Source organism: Sceloporus occidentalis, unplaced genomic scaffold (genome assembly GCF_023333645.1).
Source record: "Sceloporus occidentalis isolate IW3139 unplaced genomic scaffold, rSceOcc1.0.p SCAF_1, whole genome shotgun sequence".
Lineage (NCBI taxonomy): Eukaryota > Metazoa > Chordata > Lepidosauria > Squamata > Phrynosomatidae > Sceloporus > Sceloporus occidentalis.
The window spans coordinates 220506960-220528357 of NW_028316981.1; the positions used below are offsets into that span (position 1 = coordinate 220506960).

Sequence of the window (21398 nt, forward strand, 5' to 3'; positions counted from 1 at the left end):
TTATGGCAACCCTGCCGTAGACTGCAGCCATGGCAGTTCCAAGTGGCTGTCCAACTGGGGATGATTTCTTCAGCTGAAAAGTCAGAGAGCACCTGGTGCCACCCCAGACAAGCACCCCACCCAAACTCCCAGCCCCAGGACTCCAAAAGATGGGGCTATGATGGTAGTGAAAGTGGGATCAAAAGTGCACCAAATCTGCAGTGTGGCAGCAGCCCAAGCAAAGGCAAGGCAGGAGGAGGAGGAGGAGGAGGAAGCCAGGCCCCTCCTTGCTCCACTCTACTGGCTGCCTGGCATGGATGGGAGGGACTGCTTGCCTGGCTGGCTGGCTGCTGGTGCTGCTGCAAGAGAGAGGCTTCCTCCTGGCAGCCCTTCCCTTCCCTTGCAAAGAAGGCACTCCTGCTGCTGCAAGCCAGGGACCAGGCACCCAGGTAGGTAGGTCCCCATGACCTCCTCTGCCAGGTTGGCCAGGCATGTCCTCCTTTCCCAGGACCTGTCCTCCATTTCAGCCCTTTGCTCCAGGAGGGATCCCAAAAGGTCCTCCATTTGGAGCAGGACTGAGGAGCATGGCTTGATAGTTCTAGGAATCTTTGGGGGGCTTTTTGAGTTGGGCTTTACTTGGGGGGTCCTCCATTTTGTGGTCCCTTGTCCTCCTTTCCCAGGGCATGTTTTCCATTTCTGCCTTCTGTCCAGGAGGAAAAGGTCTTCCCTTTTGAGCATGACATGAAATGATATTTCCATGAGTGTTTTCAGCTTCTATTTGGGAAGATCCTCAATTCCCTACATTTTGAGGTGCCTTGTCCTCCTTGGCAGTTAGGGCATCTAGTCAGTCTGAGTCAGGGTCCTTTTCCAGGGCATGTCCTCCATTTCCACCTTCTGTCCAGGAGGAATTCCAAAGTGTACTCTATCTGGAGCATGATTGACATTGTTTTAGCTTTTGTTGGTCATGTGTCCTACATTTATTTTACTTTGTTTTGGAATGGCCTACATTTTGAGGTGCTTTGTCCTCCTTTGTGCTTATGACATCTGGTCACCCTGACTAGGGAGCAGAGGGACTAGATATCCTCCTAACCACCAAGGAGGGGCAAGGCACTACAAAATGTAGGACCTTCCAGAATAACAGGAGGATATGACCAAGCAGAAGCTCAAAATACTCCTAAGAGTTTATCACACTTTTCACAAATAAAGTGAAAATGGCGAGTAATTGCACAAATGATTATCACACACAATTGCACATATAAAGTGATATCGGAAATGCACCGTCGCTGAAATCCCGAGCGTTAATGCGTCTTTGTGACTACTTTAATGGCGGGTTTTGTGCGACATCGTGTGAAATTGTTTTGCGTAATTACATGATTTTTCTGCCACATTCATGGGATAAACTCCCAATCTCCTTCATGTGATAAACTCTATGAAATAGGAATGCCTGCTTCTTAGTCCTGTTCCAGATGGAGTACCTTTTGGAGTTGAAAAGGGCGGACATGTCCTGGAAAAGGAGGGCCTCTGATCACTCTGCCTGGGAGGGACCCCCTTTTCCTCTTTTGGGAAGAGATTGGTTTGGAGAGGAGAAAGGCCAGCTCTACTCCACTTTGCACAGAGAGCCCTTGAATCCAGATTCAGTAGCCAGAAGGAAAGGCCACCCCATTGCCCACCTCTCTTGGCCACAGAAGGCAACCCTTTTGCCAACAAAAGGGTGCCTTTGTGGCTTAACACCTCCTTCCAACTTGGAGATCAGGAGCCAGATGTGATGCTTTGAGGATAGGGAGGAAGAGCATTCATGCACCAGTTCAGGGTTGACCAAAACAGTGTTGGCCAAAAAAATTGACTTTCAGCTATGCTTGTAGCGTTCAAAGTCAGAGCTGTGTTAGTCTGGAAAAAAGTATTTTCTTAAAGGTGGGACTAGAGCCCTTTGCATATTGCTGTGCTTGCAATTCACTGCCCTTGTTTGAACATACAAAGGTGCTCTTTTGCACCTCTTCTTTCCTGGCAAAAGGAGAAGGCTGGATAGTTGGGGCTTTGGTTTTTTTCCAATGGTGTGTGAGAATTAATATACCAAATAGCTGAAGATGCTTCCCTTAACTCTTATTCCAATTCTGAATGCTGGGTGTGTGGTAGCCTCTGCTGAACAAATGTGAAGAAGAGAAGAATCTTGTGGGAGGCTTTGGATGAATTTTGGGTCCAGTTCTGGGAAGGAATGGGGGAGGTGAGCACATCTTGGCCATACTCTGTTCCGCAGTGTGAGGTACGCACTACTAACCAGAAAACATATTCCGAAGTACTTGTGTTGGCCATATGGCAAAGGTTAATAGCATCCAAAATCTAGAAAACAGTGGCCTGTTACAGACAGCCAAAATAAAGCTGCTTTGAGTCACAGTGGAGGTATGGTGTTTCACAGATGCATGCATCCTAAGAGTCCACAAGCCACACCAAAGCCACGCTCCAGTCCTTAGGGCTGGAGCGTGTCATTGGTGCGACTTCTGGACTCTTAGGATGCATGCATCATTGAAACACCATACCTCCACTGTGACTCGAAGCAGCTTTATTTGGACTGTCTGTAACAGGCCAGTGATACCTTTAATTGGCCAACCAAAATGTACAAAATACATGATACAAGCTTGAAAAGCTTGCATCATGTATTTTGTGCATTTTGACTCAAAAACCCACCCAACAGTGATACCTTTATGGGACCAAGCAAAATCCACAATATGCCTGTTGCAAGCTTTCAAAGCTCCACTGGCTTCTTCATCAGGCAAAAGGTGTTAAAAACCATACAGAAGCAGAAAAAAACTGAAGATGTTAGTCCTAGGCCTGCATGTTCTGTTTTTGTTCTTACTTCAGATGGTATGGAATATTACTTGCAGGCTTGTACCTCCTCCTTCTGGCCCTGTGGATACTGGGAGATTCTTAAGGTCCAGGAAATTTAACATCTGTTCGCAACACACAAAACATATACTTCCTTTGCAATCCAGTATGTCTCCATCCTTTGTGAGGCCACAGGCTTTTGTTAGGCAGAGGACCCTGAATTTCTCAAGAAGCCTCTATGCTTTTGCATCGCCATCAGGAAAACTTTAGGATGTGTCGAGGTAAAACATACATTTTGTGCCTTTTGGTTGGCTCATTGTTTTCTGGACTTTGGATATTATTGTATTTTACTACCCACCAGAGAGAATCTTTGGCCCTATACAGACAGGCCAAAATAAAGCTGCTTCGGGTCACTTTGGAGGTATGCTGTTTACATGATGCATGCGTCCCAAGAGTCCGGAAGCTGCACCAAAGCTGTGCACCAGTCCTTAGGACTGGATCATGGCTTTGGTGCGGCTTTTGGGCTCTTAATATGCATGAATTATTTAAACAGAATACTTCCAAAGTGACTCGAAGCAGCTTTATTTTGGCCTGTCTGTATAGGGCCTTTATCTCCATGGTACTGAAAAACCTGCCCCACTGATATTTGCAGCTCATTCTGCTGCAGAAAGCACAAGAATGGCGTGGGCCCAAAATTTTGCAACCAGTTGGCAACTCTGCCCATTGCTTCAGGAGCTGAAGGTCTGATGCAGAATTTGCTACCAGGCAGAAGCTGGATGTGTATCCCAGTTGGTGATTGCAAAGGGGTGGGCAGGGCACCTGCAAAAAGGAAGGCCGCTTCCTGGCTTTCAGGAACTGAAACGTGGCGTTCCTCATGGCAGGATAGCTTGGGTGGAGTAACGCAAATATCCTACCTACTCTGTGTGTGCCAAGATTTGTGCTCCTTTTCATCTCAGTTTAATTTCTAACAACTGACACTTCCGGTAGGCTTTAAAAAAAAAAAGATCTACCCTGGAGGCTCAGGATTGCTGCAAAAAGATATATGCTGTAACAGCAAATTAGATGAGATCTTGTAGCACCTTTGAAACTACTGAAAAAATAAGTAGGCAGCATGAGCTTTCGTAGACTTGGGTCTGCTTCCTCAGATGCGTTTGGCGGAGTGGAAGCCAGGGACAGACCTGTATAAGTCATTTGTGTGTGAGAATGTCAATTCAAATTCAAAAACCTATGGGTATGGAAATAAGGTGGCAAGATCTCTTTACGTACTGATGTTCCTGACTAGCATGGCTGTATCTTTGAATTATAGCAAGTTAGATGAGTTTCTCAGCAGTAATATGACATACAACAAAATCAGCACTCAGCTAAGGCTATTTTTCTTTTTTACCAGGGTGGTAAAAAGTTTTTAAAAGCTGTATCTCGGGAAAAAATCTAGAATTAAAATGAAAGTAATGCAAGATGTTAAAGAGAGAGGAGGTTTGGCTGTCCCTAATCTTAAATTATATTATGAAGCAAACTGTTTAGTGTGGTTAAAAGAATGGATGACATTAGCGGATAGAAAATCAATAGAATTAGAATCAGAGGGTCTCAAATCTGGATTACACACAGTCCTACTCTATGAAAAAGAAAATTTGGATAGAGCAATAAATGAGCATTGCATCAGAAATCCCCTGTTAAATACTTGGAAGAAATATAAGGGAAGAATCATGACTGGCCTCTCAAAATGGGCCTCCCTGTTAGAAGCTCTATACAAAACAGAGATGTACAGGGAAGGGGATTGGTCCATATATAAAGATTTATTAACGATAAGAGTAAAAAAAATTTGAGCTTAAAACACATGACGAATTGAAATCAATAGATATAAATTTAAACTGCTTTGAGTATTGGCAAATTCAAGGAAGAACTAAAGATGATTTAAAAGAGTGGGGAATATTAGATAGGAAATCCGAATTAGGGGACATATTACGTGTGAAAGAAAATAAAAGAGGGTTTATGGGAAAGGTATATAATCTATTATTAACCTGGCATACTGAACAGGAAATCATTAAAGAAACAATGCTTAGTTGGGCAAAAGACATTGGCCACCCTGTTAATTTAGATTTATGGGAGAAAGCTTGGAAACATAATATTAGATACACTGCAGCTCAAAATTTAAAGGAAAATTGGTATAAATGTATTTTAGATGGCATGTGATGCCGGTAAAATTAGCAAAAATATACAATAAAGCAAATAATCTCTGTTGGAAGTGCGGCACCACGGCAGGCTCTTATTTCCACCGCTGGTGGACCTGCAAGAAAGCGAAAAAGTTTTGGAATGAGATAACAGATGAGATAAACATAATTTTAGGAATTAATCTGAAGAGAACCCCGGAAAGTATTTTGCTGGGGATGTTTGAGGATAAGATGAGTCAAAAGTATGGTAAAATTCTGACATTATATGGTTTCTGTTGCTAGGATCTTATACACACAAAAATGGAGAAATAAAGAAATCCCCAGATTGGATCAGCTATCTATAAGATATGGTGCAGATGGATAAATTTTCTGGTATGATGAAAAATGTTTCCTGGGAGACTGTGTCTGAAGAATGGGCAAAAGTGCTAGACTATATTAAGAAGAAATGGAAAGATACATTAATAGTATATTAAGACAGGATGGATTATTAGCTCCCCGTGCTATATTTTTCTCCCTTTTTATGTAAAATACTTTTTATTATTAATGAGCTTGAGATGTGCTCTTTCACTTTATATCTTTGATACTTGGATGCTTTTCGGGAACAGCACTTGATTTATAGAATAGAAAGTTAGGATAGAGGATAATTCGTCTTTCAGTCAGGAAACCAGAAGAGTATACGATTGGGAATGTGTAAAGTTATTCTAATACTCTCTTATATCTTATTATTCGTTATTTATGAATAACCTCATAAGGTTACTCATAAATAACAAATAATAAGATATAAGAAAGTATTAGACTTCATAAAGAAAAGGCGGTGGAAGTATGGTTTGAGAGAGGTATAGTGTTGATGTAAACATATGGAATGTCAATTAGTTTTAGTAATTGTGTGAAGGATGAAAGATGTAAGGTAGGATAGAAGAGGTAGTATTAGATATATTGTGTAAAATGTATTTTTTTAAATTATGTTATGGCCTTTGTTTTTGTGTTTTTTTAATTTTTGTTATATATATACATGATATAATAAAGATTATTTAATTAAAAAAAAAGCTGTATTTGGCATGCACCATGTCAGAAAGCAAGTGGGAGTTAAATACACCTTTGTTGTCATGTGCTGTCAAGTTAGGTTTGATTTATGGCAACCCTATGAAAAGACCTCCAGGAGCCCTGGTCATCAGCTGCCTTGGTCCTGCAGGCTTAGGTCTGTGGCATCTTGGATTGAATTTCCACTAGTAATGTACAGTATCATCTAAAATCCACAAAACAATGATACCTTTATTAGGACAACTGAAATGCATATTATACACAGTGCAAGCTTTTGAAGCTCCACCAGCTTCTTCTTTCTCATAGGAGAAAGAAAGACTATAGTCCTGCATTTGGTCAAGATGTTGTGATTGTGATCCTCAGTTCAGATGGTGTGGTATTCATGAAGGTGGACCCCTCCTCCTTCTGACCATGTGGATACTGGGAGAGTTCGTCCCACACCTATATTGAAGTCTTCCTCATTTCTTTCTGCCTTCCACTTTTCCCAGCTTTTCCCTGCCTTCCATTCTTTCCCAGCAAGTCATGTTATCTCATAAGGTGTCCAGATATGATAGTATTAGTTTAGTCTCTTTGGCTTCTTAAGAGAGTTCAGGCTTGATTTGCTCTTGGACCCGTTTATTGGCCTTTTTGGCAGTCCAGGATATCCGTATAACTCTTCTGCAGCACCTCATTTCAAAGGAGCTAGTTTTCTTCCTGGCAGGCAACTTCACTGACTGGCTTTCAAAGCCATGAATAGAAATCAGAAATACAATGGCATGGATGATCCTGACTTTGGTATTCGGTGATATATCTTTGCACTTGAGGGCCTTACCGAATTAATTCCTTCATTGTTTGAAAATTCATTTATAAAAACAAATTCCTACATGTAGCAAACCAGCCTGTCAGTAACAAGACCCAACCAAACCCTCTCCCTCTTTTGCATGGGAGAGTATTCTGTCATACAGATTTCCAAATGATAGCCCAGATGGAGATATACCACTCGAATGGGAAATATGCCTAAAAATGCCCAGGACCATCTACTGCAGCACATTCTGCCTGCTTGCCTTGCTCCCTTCCTTAAATTCAGAGAAACTGGGGATCATACTTGCTTGAATGCTCCCAGGCTGGCTCACAAATGTGCAACAAATAAATAACTTTCTATGTGGCATTAGATGGCAAGGCTGTTGCATGTCCCGTTGTAAAGCAGTGCCATTTCTTTTGTAATCTCTTCTATATTCCAGGTTTGGGCAACTTTGGTTCCTCCAAAAGTATGATTGCAACTGCCATCAGCCTTCATCAGCAGGGAGGACGGTTGGGAGTTGCAGTTCAACATAGGTTGCCTCAACTTTGGCTAAAATGCAACAATACAGAGACACTTTCTTCTCAGCATAGTCTTGCAAGAGAAGTTGATATCTCTGTACCACTGGTTCCCTGCTGAGCTGGTATTCACATACCTCTCATGACTAATCATGTTTAATTATCTCCTGCAGATGTGAGCAGTGCCTTAGGAGAACAAGCTTTAAATCAGTGGTTCCCAACCTGTGGGTCGGTACCCCTTTGGGGGTCGAAGGACCCTTTCATGGGGGTCACCTAAGACCATTGGAAAACACCTATTTAATTACAGTTATGAAGTAGCAACAAAAATAATTTCATGGTTGGGGGTCATCACAACATAAGGAAGTGTATAAATGGGTCACGGCATTAGGAAGGTTGGGAACCACTGCTTTAAATGATCAATATTCATGGTTGTGAGCAGAGGATCCTAGTTGTACTTGTTACACTTATCAGGATAGGTCTTGTAATTTGTTGAGCAGGAGAGCTATAGAGTTCCTTTTCCATCCTCAGAAGCTGGCAAGAGGGCTTGGGGGTTTCCTTGAAGGGATAATCTTAAGGTCCTTCACAATTCCATGGATGACAAGAGTTGGGTTTCTTTTCCTGCTGCAATTCCTGAGATTCTAGAAGTAACTTGGAAACACAGCAACTAGACTACAGGTCTTTGCCATCATATCCAGGTCCAGAAGGAAAAGATGGATCTTGTACTTTTATCATGTTTTCCTGACATTTATAAATGCCTTTCACAGTAGAATAACTATGGAGATGATCTCCACTAGGCTTTAGAGGAGCACTGAAGAAGGTTCTTTACCTGCTACTATGTCCAGCATTAGCCATCCTTTCCAACTTCAAACTTGATGATGATCTTACATAGATGTTCATGATCTTACATAGAGTCTCCAAAATAAAGTTAGAGAGAACAGTCTACACTTTTGGGTAACAGGTACAATTTTGGTTGAATGCCAGGAACATGCAAAATTTTTGGACCTATGTATTTTGTGCCCTTTGGCTCTATAAAGAGAGGGCATAGTTTGGCTATAGACTTAGCTTTGTTATTATTTGTGTATGTGTATATCTATACATTAATTTCTTCTCATGTTGATCTTTTGCTTCTTCACAGTTGAAATGTATGACAGAAATTCATAAATTAAATTAACTGCTGTTGTTTTTAATGATGTGCCATTTTTCAAAACACAGTGTTCCCAGAGTAGCTGGGAATACTGATTAAAATGCATATTTAATATATAATTAAATGGCATTCTTCATGGTATTAATTTACTGTCATTGGTTGTCTCTAATCTAAAAATGAGAGTGCTGTGTATCCCATCATAGTGTATTTTATAGAAGGAAACTGCTACACTTTCAGGCTGCTGTTTGCATTTCTGCTAGTAGAGAATTTTGCAGGGAGGGTTCCTCCCAAAAGGTAGGATGTGCTGCTTTTTCTCAAAAACACCAGACTGAGACCCTGGTAAAAGTTTGCTAGCTGCTAGAGAATTTGGCATTTCTGTTTAGACCCCTTCCCTTAAAACACAAGATAACTTTACTTCCAATATTTATGACTGTTGTCTCTTGTTTTGGATTTCTTTGCCATTGAGAGTGCCAGAAAAAAAACAAACCCTTCTGAATGTAAACTACAGGAAAAGAGATTCGACCTCAACATTAGGAGGAACTTCCTGACAGTAAGGGCTGTTCGACAGTGGAACAAACTCCCTTGGAGTGTAGTGGAGTCTCCTTCCTTAGAGGTCTTCAAACAGAGGCTGGATGGCCATCTGTCGGGGATGCTTTGATTGTGATTTCCTGCATGGCAGGGGTTGGACTGGATGGCCCTTGCGGTGTCTTCCAACTCTACAATTCTATGATTCAAGATGTATCTTCCCACCAGATTCTATTTCTTAAAGTTCACAGTCAATCTGCTTCTGTGAATCTTGTTTCACAGAAAAACAAATTGAAGAGCTAAAAGGTATATGTGTGTTCATGAGAGAGAGAGTGAGTTATTACAAAGCAAACCAATAGGACTTCTCCTAAGTTTACCCTTGATCCCAGAAGAATTCACTTAGTCACTAAAATATATATAAATATTTTGAAGAAATTAACAAACAGAACTAAAAATATGAAATGAGCAAAAAAATTTGGCTTCCGCTTTCTCTCGTTGCTATAGATGAAATTGAGTTGCATCAAAGCTGCCATTTTTGAACACTCTGTCTTCAGCATTCTTCAATAGATGAGGGTAATATCCTTTAGGCTAGTGTTTCCCAAACTTTGATCCTCTAGGTGTTTTTAACTACAACTCCCAGAAGCCCAAGCCAGTTTGGTCAACAATAAGGAATTCTGGGAGTTGAAGTCAAAAACAGCTGGAGGACTGAAGTTTGGAAAACACTGCTTCTAGGCTGAGGCCTTGTGGTGTCGGGATCTTAAGTCTATGAATCCAGAAATTTGCAGTTTTGTTTGAAATGCCTGAAGCAGATGGCAAATCAGTACTAAAGAGAGACAAATAAGAGAAGCTGTGATGTTCTGAGATGCAGTACCTGGCCATTGGTTGCTCCACCTTCCTGGTCAAAATTGCAGGTGTGTGGTTCCTGAAGCATGTAAGCAGGTGTGTGATTGGTTTGCCCACATTGCTAGGTGTGTGGTTGGTTTGCCCACATCCTGGACATCTTGCTAGAGCCATCAGCAAGGCATCAGCTGTAGCTTTCCACCAGCCACCAAGTCAGCAACTGCTGGTAAAAGCTACCCTGGGCCAGAGGAGACAGGCAAGAAAAAGGGGCTTGATGCTCAATTTTCCAAATGCGGGTCAAAACCCTGCTGTCTGCACAACCTGCTCCCAAGGCAGGTTAAACACCACGGACAGTCCGCACAACGCTGCGTCAGGCCATGCTGCCTCATTACTTTTTTTGTCACCTCCTCACCATGCTTGTGCACTGTCGCACAAACACACCACCTGCGATCTACAGTTACTGCCCACTTCACGCCCAGATGCCATTCCATTGGCCCACTGCCCTTTTGATCAACCACACAGTTGCACATGCGATGCACCGCCAGGACAGTGCATCAGTGCATTAGTGTGCCAAGTGATCCATTGACAGTTTTTTGTGGGTTTTTCGGGCTATGTGGCCATGTTCTAGAAGAGTTTCTTCCTGACGTTTCGCCAGCATCTGTGGCTGGCATGTTATGAAGATGCCAGCCACAGATGCTGGCGAAACGTCAGGAAGAAACTCTTCTAGAACATGGCCACATAGCCCAAAAAACTCTAAAAAAACTATGAACGCCAGCCATGAAATCCTTTGACGATACATTGACAAATCCCAATCATGGAGGCCTCCTATACATGCCCGCTTCACCCCTTGCCCCCCTTTTAGACTGTCTGGTTTGTGTATGTTCTAATTACATCCATTGCATTATTTGTGATCATGTTTTTCCCTTGCTGCAGTCCCGTACTAGTGCCAGGCTGTTTGTATGCTGGTGTGATGAAGCGTATTTTCCACCTTGAGTCGGAGTATCCCAGCTTCTTTTTGCTCCAGTTTTTAGCTCTGGAGCATGGCTTTGTTTCGCTTTCCACCCAGTTTCACCTTGTTTGTCATCTAAACATCCCATCTTCAAAGTGGTTAGAAGTTCCTTCATTTGGCCAGTGCGGACTACCACCCGGAAAAGATTAGCCCACGCCCTTTGATTCAAAGCATTGCATCATCTGTAAATACATTAAGCAGCCTGTCACTCTTAGGAGCACAGAGACTGGCAGGACCTACTTTATTGAACAACACATCATCTGGCAGTCTTATTTATGTGATCCAGTGCAGACATACAGGGAAGGGCCTTTAGAATCGTCATTCAGGGAGCTCCTCTGGTGCCTCTGGCCAAACTACAATTCCTAAGATTCCATAGAATGCAGCCATGGCAGTTAAAGGAGAAATGATAGTGGTGTAAGTGGGTAGTGTGAAAGACCTCTTTGTTTCCCTGTTTTATCACTTCCAGTATCAACTCACTCAACTGTCCTCCCCACTCTGTTTTCTCCCCTTCCCACTTCTCTGCTGCCATCTCCATGCTTTTTCCCTCACCAAACAGTGGCAGTGGGGCTTGTTCCATCTTTCTGGCTGAAGCATTAGCTTCCATCTGCTTTGCTATCTTTAAAAGAACATGTTTGGGGTCCAGATGGGGTTGAAAGCCAATTAAAGGAATAACGATAGCAACTGGTTGGGGGACAGCGATCCACTCTGAAGCCCTTCAGGATATCTGGTTATTAATGTATTGAAATATATATGCCACTGTGGGTTGAGTGTTGAACTATGCCTCTGGAGAGCAGAGTTTGATTCCCAGCTCAGCCATAAAACCACTGGGTGACCTTGGGCAAATAATATGGTTTCATCCTCAGAGGATGGCAAACCTCCTCTGAACAAATCTTGGCAAGAAAGCCCCATGACAGGTTCACTATAAGTTCACTATAAGTCAGAAACAACTTGAAGACACGCAACAACAGCAATAGATTTAAATCATAGATTATTACCAGGTCATTTTGCGGGTGGGAAAAGGGAGAATCCATGCATGCAACGCACATGTTCATGTACACTACACTGTCTACCTTGGGTTAGCATTAACTAATGCCAAGGAATCTCCAGAGCTTTTCTAGACTTGATCTCTTGCTTCCTACTACTTGGTTTCGTTTTATTTAGATATGGTTGTTTTTCTTGGGAACTAGGAGGGATGGGGAGGGCTTGGTGCAACATGAGTCTTATTTCAAGTCAGGCCATCTCAAAGGAGGCTGGATTTGACACAGAATCTCTTTAATTTAGATTTTGTTGAGCCTTTTATAGTGTGGATTCACACATCAGATTTTCTCCATCTCTAGTCAGAAGAGTGTGGTTTTCCAGATTGTTCTGGGTAAGAACTGGATCCTGTTAGCCCTTTTCCCAATCTTGTGCCTGCTAAGTGTCTCAGGGGGAAATGGCCAAGTTGTCCTTTGTGGCAGTACTCTGGCAATCTGATTTAATTGTTATTTGGCTGCTGTGCTTGTGGGTTTAGCATTTTCATTGGTTATGTTCAAGATTAGAGAAAGGAAAGCCAGTGAAGCTTTTTTCCAGACGGCCTTTTCTCTTGTGTAATAAGTGTGTCCTTCAAAGGAGTATGAGATTATATAGTTTTTTGTGGGTTTTTCGGGCTATGTGGGCATGTTCTAGAAGAGTTTCTTCCAGGAGAAGGGAATGACAAACCTTCTCTGAACAAATCTTGCCAAGAAAACCCCATGATAGGGTTGCCTTGGGATCACCCTAATGACTTAAAGACACACAACAAGTGTGACCAGTGGTGATTTGTGGTTTGGTTCTCAGGATGCAGCACACAAGAGGACCAGCCACTCATTCTGGGATTGACATTTCTGAGGAAGCCCTGCTCAATCTCCTCCTCTCTCTGCTTCCCTCCTTCATTTCATTGCTGCTGTATGTCAGGAGTTGGACTGTGGTGTCCAGAGGGCTGCAAACAGTCATATTTCTTCAGAACTTTTTCCCCTTAGATGCTCATAGCAGGAGCAGGGCATTTCCAGCTTAAACATGTTGAGGAACAGCCAAGAGTCCTCTGAGTCTGTTGTTTAATCAACATTGGACAATGCCTTTAAAATGATGAAGGAATGCAACTCCCATCAGCTCTGTGCAACATTCCATCAGCATTTGAGGGCCTATGCAGTCCATAAACCTGGTTTACATGGAGAAGACCCTCAGTTCCATGCCAGCATCTTTGGTGTCAAAGCTTAAAAAGTGCAGCCAAGAGCCCATGGCAACTGCAACCAATAGTTACCTGGCTGGGACAGTTGTCTGCAGAATCTTTTTATCTTGATTTTACCTAATCTTGGAGGCGTTCACATATTGGAAATCATACAGATATTTGCATCATTGCATAATTTAATCTGATGGAGTTCTTTAGGATTTCCAGCCTTCAGGGAACTGTCTGTGAGCTTCTAGGAGACACTTTGCATGGTGAGAAATGGCACCAGAAGAACTTGAAACTTGCTTTTCTTGTTTATTCATGTATTGATACAACAGAAGATGGGAGATGAACAATGAAATCCTGCATCAAATTCTGCTTTGTCTTGTGCTGCATGGAATGGGTTCTTGTTGAAATCTCTGGGTTTTTCTTTACGATCAACCCCAACTAGGTATACTTCTGATCACAAGGACACTTTGGTTTGGTGGCTTTAGAACTGGACATTCTTTGTCCTGAAACTTGGGCGTTGTTTCTGGTTTGTTTTTATCATGTACTTTAGTATTTTTGTAATATCTGTTATTATAAATTTTATCAAGCTTGTTTGCAACCTATACCTCTGGATGTTTAAAGATGATCAGTAGTTCTTTCATAGCAAAAACCAGCAAGAGTCAAGTGGTGCTGTAGCACGTTGTTATTGTGTGCCCTCAAGTCATTTCCAACTTATGGCAACCCTAAGGCAACTGTATCAGTGGGTTTTCTTGGCAAGATTTGTTCAGAGGATGTTTGCCTTTGCCTTCCTCTGAGACTGAGAGCATATGACTTGCTCAGGGTCGCTCGTCGGGTTTCTGTGGCCAAGCAGGGAATTGAATCCTGATCTCCAGAGTTGTAGTGTGAGGGAGTGAACAGGCCTGCCCAGGGCTAGCCTGAAGATAGAGAGCCCTCCCTCCATGATCAGTGTCCTCCTTCGACCTGTGAGGGGAGTGAACAGGCAGGTCCAACTCCATCAGGGCTAGCCTGAAGAGTGTCATTCTTCGGCCTGTGAGGGAGTAAACAGGCAGGCCCAGCTCCACCAGGGCTAGCCTGAAGAAGAAGAGCCTTCCCTCCAGTCCATCTGCCTTGGTCCAGGCCTCAGAGGGAGAGAATAACCACTGGACCTCATCTCCTTTCCCACCACCATTCCCTTCTCCTTTTGTGTCGTGTCTTTTAGATTGTAAGCCTGAGGGCAGGGGACCATCTAATTAAAAATAATTGTAAGCCGCTCTGATAGCCTTTAGGGCTGAAGGGCGGAGTATAAATGCCATAAATAAATAAATAGTTCAAACCTTTTCTTGACAAGATTTGCTCAGTTGGGGGTTGCCATTGCCTTCCTCTGAGGCTGAGACAGTGATGATACTATATGCCAGTAAATTGCTTATAGTGCAGAATCTCCCCCCCCCCTTTATAATAACCGAAGCCTATTTGGAGACATAAGGAGTATCTTAGGCATCGCAACAGGTGTATATGGCTATATTAACACATATTAGAACATGGAAGATAAATAGGGCATATATTTGCACCAGTGCAAATCATGCATATGCCAATTTTTAAAAAAGGATAAACTGACTTTTCTTGAAAACGTACAGGTTGCATACCGTAGAGATCTGCAGCCCCTCTGGCTCTCTCCCTGGGATGTGTGGGAAGCAATGAAGCAGCAAGATTATAACAAAGCTGAGCTGTGCCTTGTTGCTGCCAAGAAAAGACAGTTCTGGATTTGGCTGCAGTGTGGCCAATTGAATCAATTCCCATTCCACCCTGCAGCATTTTTGCAGGTGGTGGCTTTGAAGTGAATGTACATGAGATCATTGAGTGTGGGGTGGTAATGTTTTAATGCAATTAAACCATCCATGTGTTTCGCATGCACAAGTCTTTCTGGGATGCACCATATTAAGAGAAAACTACAGCCACCCCTCTGTTTTTGTGGGGGTTCTATTTCAGACCCCCCCCCCCCGAGAAACCCAAAACTGCCAATATTCAAGCCCTATTGGCTTGAATAGCAGTGCGTGCCTGTGGGCACCTGAAGATACATGCCACAGGCGCACACCCCATTTTGTCCCCCTCCATTTGCTGCTCATGCATAAGCAAGGGACGCGGATCCTAAGTCTGTGAAAACAGAGGGCAACTCTATATTCCACATGTCTTACATTCCAAACTTCTGTCAAGGAGAAACTTCAAAATGTCCTCCATTTTGACCATGACTAAGAAGCATGAATTTACATTTATATGGGTGTTATGAGCTTTTATTTGATCATGTCCGCTATTTTTCTTGCATGTCCTTTGTTTTGTGGTGCCTTGTCCCTCTTTGTGGTTAGGACATCTAGTCAATCTACACCAGGGGTACATTCAGAGCAGAGTAAAAGGGACATGCTTGTCCCCACTTGTATGTTCGGAGAGTTTGGGATAATACAGTTTATTGGATGAGCCTGAGCATATTCTAGTGATTGCAGAAGCAGAGGAAAGCAGAGCTTGAATGAGTGAAGTGGTTCAGATAGTTCAGGTTTGCTGGTTAAGAAATTATTTGTGGAAAAGTTAAGAGCGCTTGTGGGGCAGTGGTTAAATACCTGTACTGCAGCCACTTACTCACAAACTACAAGGTTGTGAGTTTGATACCAGCCAGGGGCTTGGGGTCCACTCAGCTTGGCATCCTTCCATAGGTTGCTAAAATGAGTACCCAGCTTGTTGGGGGGCAATTAGCTTACATATTGTAAACTGCTTAGGAAGTGCTTAAGTGCACTGATAAGCGGTAAAGAAATGTACTTGCTATTGCTAAAGTTTGTTTCAACTAGTTTGGTCTACATTCATAACCTCTCTCACCAGCTGTACATACAGAAAGCCTGCTGGAGATCTGTCCTTTTCTTCTCAAATGCGTGCCACCAAACATTAATGTGAATATGGCTTCCAGACTATTTTGTGATGACACAGATCAATCCTCTCCTTTATTAAAGTGGGTCCTTAGTATCCACTGGGATTTGGTTCCAGGAACCCTCTGTGGATAGCAAAAACCATGGATATTCAAGTCCCATTAAATACAGTGGCATAGTATCATAGAATCATAGAGTTGGAAGAGACTACAAGGGCCATCCAGTCCAACCCCCTGCCATTACTGTCAGAAAGTTCCTCCTAATGTTGAGGTGGAATCTCTTTTCCTGGAGCTTGCTCCGGGTCCTGTTCTCTGGAGCAGCAGAAAACAAGCTTGCTCCCTCCTCAATATGACATCTCTTCAAGTATTTAAACAGGGCTATCATATCACCCCATAACTTTCTCTTCTCCAGGCTAAACATCCCCAGCTCCCTTAGTCGTTCCTCATAGGGCATGACTTCAAGACCCTTCACCATTTTGGTCGCCCTCCTTTGGGCACGCTCCAGTTTCTCAACATCCTTTTTAAATTGTGGTGCCCAGAACTGGACACAATATTCCAGATGGGGCCTGACCAGAGCAGAATATAGTGGCACTATTACTTCTCTTGATCTAGACACTATACTTCAATTGATGCAGCCTAAAATCGCATTGGCCTTGTTAGCTGCTGCATCACACTGTTGACTCATGTTCAACTTATGGTCTACTTAGACTCCTAGATCCCTTTCACACATAGTCTCGTTCAGCCAGGTGTCACCCATCCTATATCTGTGCATTTCATTTTTCCGCCCTAAGTGCAGTACCTTACATTTCTCTGTGTTGAAATTCATTTTGTTAGCTTCGGCCCAGCTTTCTAATCTATTAAGGTCATTCTGAATTTTGATCCTGTCCTCGGGGGTATTAGCTACTCCTCCTAATTTGATGTCATCTGCAAATTTGATAAGTATACCCCCAATTCTGTCATCCAGGTCATTGATAAAGATGTTGAATAACACTGGCCCCAGGACAGAGCCCTGTGGGACCCCAGTGGTCACTTCTCTCCAGGATGAAAAGGAGCACCTTTTGGGTTCAGCCAATCAACCAATTACTAATCCATGTAACAGTTACACTGTCTAGCCCACGTTTCACTAGCTTGTTTGCAAGAATGTCATGGGGAACCCTGTCAAAAGCCTTACTGAAATCAAGATATACTATATCCACAGCATTCCCTTCATCTAAGAAGCTGGTAATTTGATCAAAAAAAGAGATTAGATTTGTCTGGCATGACTTGTTTCTCTGAAACCCATGTTGACTTTTTGTGATTACTGCATTGCCTTCTATATGTTCACAGACTCTCTGTTTAATGATCTGCTCCAGAATCTTTCCTGGTATTGATGTCAGACTAACTGGACGATAATTGTTGGGATCTTCTTCCCCCCCTTCCTTTTAAAGATGGGGACAACATTTGCCCTCCTCCAGTCTGCTGGGACTTCTCCTGTTCTCCAGGTGTTCTCAAAGATTATTGCTGATGGCTCCGATATTAGATTTGCCAGTTCTTCCTCACCCAGGGTCACACAGTGTGTGTGTGTGTGTGTGTGTGTGTGTGTGTGTGTGTGTGTGTGTGTGTATCCCCCCACTCTCTTCCAAGTTAGCATTCTCTGAAGATGCCAGCCACAGATGCTGGCAAAATGTCAGGAATAAACTCTTCTAGAACATGGCCACATAATCTTTAAGCTTGGTTTCTCTGGGATGCTCAGGATTCCTGCTGGATCTTCCAGCTGGAGATCTGATTGGAATGGACTACCTGTCCTGTTTAATGGTGGCAAGTGCCCAGGTGAGGACATCTGTAGTCCAATGGGTCCAGGGTCATACATAGAAAGTCAGCAAAAGCAGGGACGTGGTGAAGGCAGTCCATGGCCTAACTGTGAAATGCAGTATAGAGCATGGTATTCTGGAAATTACAGAAGGAATAAACTAAGGTAAATGCTGATATTCAGAGTTTCACAGAGTGAGAAATGCCAGGTAATGGAGTATTGGAACTGTTATTAGCAACATAGGAATGGCCTTTGTTGTGCCAACTGATGGCTTGTTGGAAATCACCATAGCTGGCCAAATTAGCAGCACATTTCCTGTTTCTATGAAATTGACATTTCAATCTTTGTGATTTACCAGAAACGTGTATGTCAGTCTGGGCTCCATTTCTGCCACTCCCAGGGTAGGACTAACAGTCTTCTCTGGCTCCAACTGGAGCATATTATCTTGGCTCTCCACTTCCTCATCTGAGGAAGCCTCCTCCAGGTAACACATAGTCCCACTATTAAGGAAGTATGTATCCATCCATAGTTTCTCTACCAGTGCTGATCTATTTAGAAAGTGGGAAGATGCATGGTAGAGAAACCAGACTTGTGATCCAACTAGATCTCTGGAGTCTTGGGAAGACATCTGTGATGGATCCCCTTTCCAGGCTGGCTGTATAGTTCCAAGCCAAGGCTTCTGTCACTCACCTTGTCCCTCTTAATCCCTTCCTGGGTTGGGCACTTGGGTACAGTATTAACTGGGATTTAGTTCCAGGACCCCCTATGGATACCAAAATCTGTGGGTGTTCCTTTCCCAATATATGGTGACGCTTATATGAAATGGCAAAATCAAGGTTTGCTTTTTGGTATTCATATATTTTTTGAATATTTTAAAACCATGGATAATTGAATCCATGGATAAAGAATCTGTGGATATAGAGGGCTGACTGTAAATGGAAGTTTATTAAGACACACTTAGAAAACACTTTAAACCCTAAATTACGCAATCATTCGCAGCTTCCCAAAACCGTAGTCAGTCTTTTTCTCTGGATGATTGTCCTGCCTCTATTACAATCCTTTCCCTATCTCTAAGGCCCGATACAGACGGGCCCTTTGTGGCGTGGTGGCAGCAATACTAGGGTTAGGGACCACGCGGCAACTACACGGTCCCTAACCCTAGTATGGAGTGGCGGTGTAACAATGGCGGTGTCCTGTGTACACAGGCGGAGCCATTGTGATGTAAGCACCGTGCAGCGTTTGCACAGCTCCACACGGCGCTTACGTCACGAGTGCGTTTTTCCGGGTTCTTTTTACTCCGGAGGGAAGCTGTGTGGTTTGGCGGCTACGGCTTCCCTCCAGAGGGAATCAGGCTGCCAACAGGCCACCCCTTTGAGGTGGTCTGCACCACATCTGTCATCATTTCCCCACCTGCCTTCTGTCAGAGACAAACCTCATTCAGTATCCCCCTCTCTTGGTTCCTTCTACAGCATCTACTGAGCTGTGATCTTCTGGCTCCAACTGGGCTTGCCCTGTTTTTCCCTTCACAAGGTCTTTGCTGGCTGTTTTTAACTGTAGATGCCAAAGATATGCTCTTGCATAAAAAACATGTGCAAGGATTCTTGCGCTATGTCTGGAGGTAATTTAGTAGGAAACCAGTATGTGCCTTGTTTGTTGTTGTTGTGTGCCTTGAAGTCACTGTGGCAACTCTAAGGTGAACCTAGCATGGGATTTTTTGGCAAAATCTGTCCACAGGAGGTTTGCCATTGCCTTTCCCCTGAGGCTGAGAACTTGTGATTTGCCCCAGGTCACCCAGTGGGTTTCAGGGCCAAGCTGGGAATCGAACCCTGGTCTCCAGAGTCATAGTCCAATGCTCAAACCCCTACACCATACTGGTTTTTTTTGAATATCATTGTCAGCCAATGAAAATGTGAGCTGATTAACTGTCTTTCACTTTGACTGGTTATTTTCACCGCACTTAGAACATTTATTTAACATAAAACAGTTCCAAATGAAATCTTGTTGTGAGTGGGAGGATCAAGTGTAGTGACAGAGAGAAAGAGATGACTTGATGGAGAATTCTGCAATGGAATTTCCCCATGATCCATGGTATCAAATGCATTGGGTCACCATAAGCCCACAGGCGATTTGTAGGGACATACACACACATACTAGGATTGATTTTGTTCGGCAATGCAGAAATCAGTAGGACTGGTTTGTCACTGGGCTTGAGTAACTGGAAAGGTGGGTTCTCCGAAAGGGCTCTTTGCCACAGAGAGCCAAACCAGCCAGGCTGGTTGGGTTACAGTCTTTGCTATGGGTAGTCTGTCAAGAAGGGAAGGGCCAAGTGAAGTCTCTGTGTGTGTGCCTGTCTGACTCATGCATGTACTGTATGTGCATCATTAAAATTCAATGAAAGTTGGCCAACCCAAAATATGTTTTGTAAATTAAATCAGCCTTATAAATAATCCACTCAGTTACGAGCCTACTTTTTTTTTTACTAGCTTGTTATATGTTGGCAAAGAAAAGATGGGGAAATCCTGTCTTCTTCCAACACCCTCCGGCAATTACTGTAATCTGCCAGCCTCCTTGGCTTCAGTAATGGGGATAGAGAGGGACAGGGCCACAACACCCTGTCCCTCCTTTGCCAAACTGTTTACTCATGGAGTAAGAAACCACATGGAGTTTCTACTCACCTGTGTCGACTGTGTGAGTGTTTTATTGTCTTTTGCTAAATGGGCCAGGTGGCATACACTACAGCAGCATCATAAGACCATACAAGTACAAGTAGAAAAGAACCTTAACAGAAAGTACTTGCAAAAATACAGGATTTTCCACCTTTTTTTCTCTTGATGATCAGAATAGAATAGTCTCCTGTCTTTACACAGAGTGTCTAGAGTGGTTTCCACTGACTCCTAGCAATCTGTGCAAAATTACAACAGACTCATTTCCCCTGTATTGGCCACTGCTTCACTGGTGCTTCCTAGAATACTCACCATGCATTTGTTTTGCAACTAGTTTCCCAAGTCTAACATCAATCAATGTAAACTGAAGAGAAGGGAACAAAGAAGAGCTTGTACCTTCTCCCTATAATCTTCCCAAATTGGCCTTGTGCATTCTGTAAGAACCACTATGTAAAGCTCAAACCAAACCAGTAGAGTTGATAAACTCCATACATGTAATTGAAATTAAAATTCAGAGATTGTTACTCTGGCAGTTATGTAAAACTGTCCTCTGGTTTGTTTATATAAAATACATTGGCAGCTAGTGATTTCCTTAACAGTTAATACTTCAAGGTTTTGCCAAATATATCTCTGTGGTAAAGGCCTGTTTATGGGCTTTCCTGGTGAAAACCAAGTTGAAGTCAGGACTATGGAGCTGAATGATGGCTTGCTTTTCAGTAGGTTTTCATTTTGTTTTATAGGACAAAACGAATGAGCTGCCACCTGGGACATAGTTGATAGAGATGGAGAGGAACCTGCCTCTCACACTACAAACTGGGATCACCAAGAGTAGGGCTAGTTCTCACTCCATAGATATCCTTCCACATACATCTGTTTACTTTCTCTTCCGTAACTGAATGGTTTCCTTGGGCAGATTTTGTAGTCAATGACCATGTTGCCCTATTGTCTGTGGCCCTAGTAGTTGAGCTGCCTGATGACGGACAATCTGTCCACTGCTCTGTTTAGTTCTTGCACATTCATGCCCGTGACCTCTCTAATTGAGT

The 21398-nt window shown here is 43.0% G+C and overlaps 1 protein-coding gene across 2 annotated transcripts in view; it reads left to right on the top strand.

The window, feature by feature from the left end:
* The first annotated feature begins 354 nt into the window (after positions 1 to 354).
* The window catches only part of RAB3D (RAB3D, member RAS oncogene family), a 49069-nt gene continuing 28025 nt past the window's right edge, over positions 355 to 21398 (top strand). Inside the window, exon 1 of one of the 2 annotated variants that reach the window (XM_089489064.1) lies at positions 355 to 428. The gene's annotated coding sequence lies outside the window, so the exon portion shown is untranslated. Of the gene's footprint in view, positions 429 to 3013; positions 3081 to 21398 lie in introns of those variants that run through there. The other variant, XM_089489065.1, reaches the window with a different exon arrangement.